Genomic DNA, 6,500 nt, shown 5'->3' with positions numbered 1-6,500 from the left:
CTTAAGTCAAGAAACCACACTTTAAATAGTATTATGTAATTGCAATTATACTATAGGTGGTATTGATTGATAGTCTTACTTTCCAAAAAAAAAAAAAAGACATACTAATGGGAACTGATAAAATACATAAAATAGTGTGAATAATACAGATAAAATATATTAGAAATGAGGATACACATGGCTAAGTAGAAATAACTATCTTTCTTTTGACTACAATTTTATTTTTGTTATTAATTCTAACTATGTGCTGTGAGGAACCCAATCTATACACTTTGCTCTTGCTGAACATATGAATTCAGTATTCATGTATTCCTCATCAGAGGTGTGCATTAGCATACTGAGAAGTCAGCTTCTCAATCTCCTGAATAGAATATTGCTGTAAATGTTAGTAAGCTAACTCAATTGCCTTTTTATGTTTTTAATAGGTTAGCTTGAATAGCTTCATAATGTCAATAGTCATTTAGAAAATGATGTTATTTGGAGAGAATGGTGATCTCCTTTCCCTATTGGCATCTTCAGGCCAGACTTCTACAGCCAAAGTGATGAGGAGCTATGAGGCAATTAAACAATAAATGTGAAGTCAGCCTCCCCACTTTTACTCAGAATTGGACTAACTCTACCAAACAGATTGGGCAAACACCACTAAAGCCAAAACCAGAGGCAATGATTCCAAAGAAAAGAGGGTATTATAAAACTCTGTACATGTGCTCTAGACCACAGGCGAAAGGAGAATTTTCCAATGGTTTCTATGAAGGTATGACCCTCTTTTATTCTTAAATATTTAAGTGATTTCCTGTGTCATCTCCTCACTTCATCTGTTCTTCGAAAAAAAAATGGCATTCACTTGTCCACCTTTCTCAAGTTGGTGATCCAGGTCTAAGTTAAATGAAATATAATAAATCAGAACTATAAGAGAAGGTATGCACAATATCACCATTAAAACTCCTAAACTTTCCTAATAATTTATGCTTTCTTTAATCCTTATGAGTAAAAAATACTAATATTTTGTGTTGTACAACCTCTGTGAAATCTGTTTTACCCTGTCTTTAATATGTCAGAGTTAACTGATATCTTTTATACTATCACTCTTACATTTGTAGGAGAAAATTGGTGCTTTAATGGAAATCTATGCATGGTCTATAGCACACTCTCCAGGTTACCTGAGTTTGACATGATGGGAATGGTTTTATAATTTTTTAAGTTGTTAGATAACTAATAAAACACAAAATAGTTATTTTCCGTAGATATACAGGTGATTTCTGTCTTATGGAGAGACAACCAGGGGAGAAAAAAATTGCCTCTAAAAAAAAAGCGAGCTCCTCTTTACATTTGTATGAGAGTCATGATTTTATTATTTAAAAAAAAAAAAAAACATCTTTTGGTTCATACTGGCTCCATCATGGCTCCATTATGCCTCCACCATGGCTCCACCATGGCTGGATATCTCTCATGCTGAATATCCTCCATGCAGGGTTCCCATTTTAGGCAGCTAAGTTCAGCAGAAAGAATGAAAGGACATTTAGTATCCTATCCAACATTTCATTACTTTATATAGTCTCCAACCCTTTTATGTAACACTAAATATTGTTTTAGTTTTATAAATCACTTGTTACAGCCAGGTTATTAAGTTAGTCAAGAAAAAAAAAGTGGTGGATACCTTTCAACCTTCAAGATAAAGGGAATAACATGAACTAATACAAGGAGGTCAGAAGGCACAGAGTAACAGAAAGTACCACAGCTTAACTGAAACTAAGAGAACCAGGAAGGCATACTGTGAAAAAAATCCAGGAATATGTTTTGTAGTGAAAGATATGATCATGTTTTCCAGTTGCATTCAGTATTTTGTCTTTTTTTTTTTTTTAAAGATTTTACTTATTTATTCATGGGAGAACAGAGAATGAGAGGCAGAGATACAGGTAGAGAGAGAAGCAGGCTCCATAAAGGGAGCCCAACGTGGGACTCGATCCTGGGACTCCAGGATAACACCCTGGGCTGAAGGCAGACGTTCAACCACTGAGCCACCCAGGCGTCCCAATATTTTGTCTTAAAAATTGCCATTTTATTTATATTTGAATAATTCAAATGGTAATTTTAATTTCTTTAATTATATTTTTATATGTGCAAATACTAATATTAAATTAATTTCCTAAGGAACTGATATATTTTATGTGTTTCTGGCTTCTCAGATTTCTTTTATTAGCTGTAACACTACAACGAAATGCATGTATATTGAATTAATATATGAAATACATTGTCCAATAATTCTGACAATGTTTGGCTAGGGGGATCATATACAAATGGCTAATAATTCGATGTTTATTGAACAACGTACATTTTCTACATTTCCTGTTATTAAATTTCTTGAGTAATACTTATTTTCTATGTTATTGTCCTTTAATAGCATATATTTTTGATTTTCCTAACCCTGTACTATCTGTAGTATACAGTGACTCTACAGTGTGGCACAAAGATGCTTGTGAAATGCTGCTCTCAGAAATGACAAGTAAAAATACACGCTGACAGGAGTAGATTTTAGCTTGCTATGGAGAGCTCCCTTTCTCTTTCTCTTTCTTTTTCTCTTTCTCTTTCTTTTTCTCTCATTATTTAATATACTCTGCCCCAGGGATACTGCTCAGAGAAGGAACAGCCAAAATTGCTTCTTCTTCTTTTGGCTCAAATGTCTTGGAAAAATTGAGAACCCCACAGAGCTCAAAGGAGGAGTACCCAGAGTGTTGTGCAATTTTCTCATTTTTAGTTTTCTTTTCCTTTGTTATGGACCTTTCAAGACTAAGATTTGTTGTAGACTTTAAGTTTAAGAAAAAAGAGTTTCAAAGAAAAGCAAAACATTTGTGAAATGATAAATGTTATGTTTATATCTTGTTAGTGAGCTTCTTGAAAGTGCTTATAGCTTTGAGGTAGAGTAAAGAATATTGGGTAAATAATATTCCCTGCAGAGTGAAAGTTGTGCATAGAGAGAAATCATGCAGAGAAACTTAGAAAGCCTACATCACAAGAAATGCTTTTCAGCAGGGAAGTCTCCCTCTGAACTTATACATAGGTCAGAATGACATAAAATGCTTCTTTATTGATAATGACAGAAGTTTAAATAACTTTCAGATGATGTCTATACAAAAACTATAAATTGAATCATAATTCAAAGTTTCAATTTGATCCAGTAATCCTACTTCCAGAACAGAGAACACTCCTGATGTGATAAATCAAAATGGAATACAGAGTTGACACTGTTTTCTGGCAAAATATTGGATTTTGCTCAGAGTACTACTATTTACAACTAGGCAAAAAAAAAAAAAAGTCAAACTGAATCTGACAAAACTATTTGTTCAACAAATATATATCACATACCTACTGCGTATAGGCCTGATTCTAGTGGTGAAAATACAATAATAATAAATATAATATCTGTTCTTAAGTAACATGCTACTGGAGAAGGCAGCTACAAATATGTGAACAAATATATACATAATACATTTTCAAATAGTAAAAAGCATTATGAAAAAAAGGTGGTATGGTAGTTATAACAAAGGAATGATTGTTTCACTGAGGAGTGGGGGCTACTTTGACTAGAATGTCCCCAAAATTCTGGGTAAAATATGAATAGACATTCAGATAATAAGGATTTAAGTATATATAAAATCTAAAGTATGAACATTCAGGTAAAGAGAACAAGATAAATCAAGGTTTTGAGGCTACACTGGATTTATATATTTTGGAGATTGAAAAAGTTCAGGGTAGCCAGAACATCATGAATATTGATTAAATACTAGGAAAGGGAAAAGCAGAAATGAGGGAAGGATTGGCTTCCTCAAGAAAACATCTAAATTGCCAAGCATTCAAATAAAATTAAAGAAGTAGGTCAGAAATATGAAATTTGTTTAAAAAAAAAACTCCTACCTCTTCTAAATATCGTACCTAATCAAAGCTAGGTAGCTTCTTCAATTTTTTTTATTTGCCTATATGTGATAGTTCATTTTATGTGTCAAATGGGCTAAAGGATGGCCAGAAAGCTCATAAAATAATGTATCTGTGAAGATGTTTCCAGAAAAGGTTAACATTTGAAACAATATACTAAGTAAAGAAAATCTTCCTTCACCAAAGTGAGATAAGGATCATCCAATCTGTGAGGATCTCAAAAGACCAGAAAGACAGAGGAAGATGAATTTTCTCTCTCTCCTTGAGCTAGGATTCTTCTCTTGCCCTCTGGCATTGGGATACTTGGTTCTCAGGCCTTAGGGTTCTAGGGCTTATATCAGCAGCTCCCCTAGTTCTCAATTCTTCAGGAAATATATAAATATAAGTATATATCATATATATGTGTGTATATAAGTATATATCATATATATGTGTATATATAAGTATATATCATATACATCAAATATAAGTATATATCATACATATCATATATAAGTATATATATATTCATACATACAATATATGTGTAAATATATTTGTGTGTGTATATATATATGTACATATATATATATCACCTATCAGCTCTGTTTCTCTGGGGAACCTATTACAATATATGTCAATATTCGAAAACAGCAGTGCCTATTCCTAATTCCACGTCACTACACAGAGACAGGTAAAAATTAAGTGAATGTAAGGAAAATGTAGCAGAGTCTCAATAGTGGATAAAATGAGTAATATCACCTGCAGAGGCAAAAGTTTTAACCTTCAGAGAGGAAATATTGAGAAATGGTCTAAGAAGCAGTGGACCAGAGCACTGACTACTAAGGAATCTAAAGGCATAGTCTGGTGTGTTCACAATCACAATAGTGTTTAGAAGATATAATTATTTTTTAAGAAGATATAATTTTGGAAGGAGAGGAAAGACACTTAGAAGAGGAACATAGCAGAGGCTTAATGATGAAGAAAAAAAAAATCAGAGGGTGAAAAGTAAGTCTCATTACAAAATCAGATTTACCAAAACTTCTCTATCAAAAAAAAGTGCCGTATATTTAAGAAACTATGTTTGCTACCAACAGGAAAGAGTATTTTTTTTTAATATTTATTTATTTATTTATTTATTTATTTATTTATTTATTTATTTATATTTTTAGGAAAGAGTATTTAGATTGTTGACTTCTCTTTGAAATATTTGTAATTGTTGGTCCAGAAAAAAATCAGCTCAAATTAAAATGAATGGGGGAGAAAGGCAGGCATCATCCATAAAAAGAAATAACAAGAGTAAAACAGGAGATAATCAATATTAATTATCTAATCAAAACACTTCCCAAAAGTCCAACCACAAAGAGGGAACATTTATAGCACAATATTTCAAAATTAATTAATTATAATAAGTAAGCAATGAAAAATATAACAGGATACCAAAAGTCAATTCAAAAACTTGAAATAGAAATATAGCAAAAAAACAAAACAAAACAAAAAACAAATCCTGAGAGTTGTGAAACAAAGGTTGATGGCACTCAGGAAAGAAATTAGATAAAAAAAAAAACAAAATTATCCCTAATCTAAGGGAAAAACTAAATCAACACATACCAAGAGGATTGTCTTCAGTGAGGTGTAGGGAAATATGTTAAGGTAAAGGAAATCTCACTTGCTTTGATGGTCAGAGAATCATTTATAATTGCCAGAATTCCTGAAAGCATCTATCTAGATATAGTGAGTTTTATTAAGTGAAAATATATGTTACTAAAGAAAAGTAAAAACTTGCACTTTCAGGTGGGTTGTGGCAGTTTGTTAAGATTCCACACCCCACAAAAATTAATAAGGCAAGTCAGGTAAATTATAAAAATTTTATATTGCACATCAAATCTGTGGAGAAAAGTCCTTCCCAGGTGGCCTGTTTCTCCCCTAGGATGAATTTGATTCTGCACAGAAGCTGAGATTCCAATTTGCCCACAAGAGGGATAAACACTGTTGGAAAAAGACACTGGCAACAGGAGTGCTATGTTGGACTGGAGACTCAGGGAACCTCAGATGCAACTGTGCCTTTCCACATATTCTGACTAATTTCTGGGGTACTAGTCTGGTAAATCAGCATGAACTCTCTGTACTCTTATAGTGCTTGGGAGACAAATATACCCAAAGGAGGTGTCTGCCTCAGACATGTGACCAAACAGTCCCTCAAGACATCTGCCAACATTTCAAGCTGCAGGAATAAAGAATGAAAAATTAATTTAGCAATTGTTCAAGGGCCAACCTTGAAGAGTCTTTTAGGGCTCTGGAGCTAGAGATCCATCTTGTTCTTAGGCAAAAACCCAGGAGAGTCATATTTAAAGAAAGGGAATAAATCAAAGGTGGAGAAATTCTTAACCAAAATTGAAACCCAGCCCTGCCTTGGCTCCATTTCTGACAGATAGAGGCAATCAGTCATTCTCCAGTGAGGAAAGATATCATCCGAAGAAATCTCTATGATGCTATGATGCAAATGTCAGGTAAACATTTTTTAAAAATCATCAGACATACAAAAATTCAGGAACACATGACCCTTATCAAGATAAAAAGTAAATAATAGA

Source organism: Vulpes vulpes, chromosome 5, assembly GCF_048418805.1.
Source record: "Vulpes vulpes isolate BD-2025 chromosome 5, VulVul3, whole genome shotgun sequence".
NCBI classification, from domain to species: Eukaryota; Metazoa; Chordata; class Mammalia; order Carnivora; family Canidae; genus Vulpes; species Vulpes vulpes.
This window is presented reverse-complemented; position numbering follows the sequence as displayed.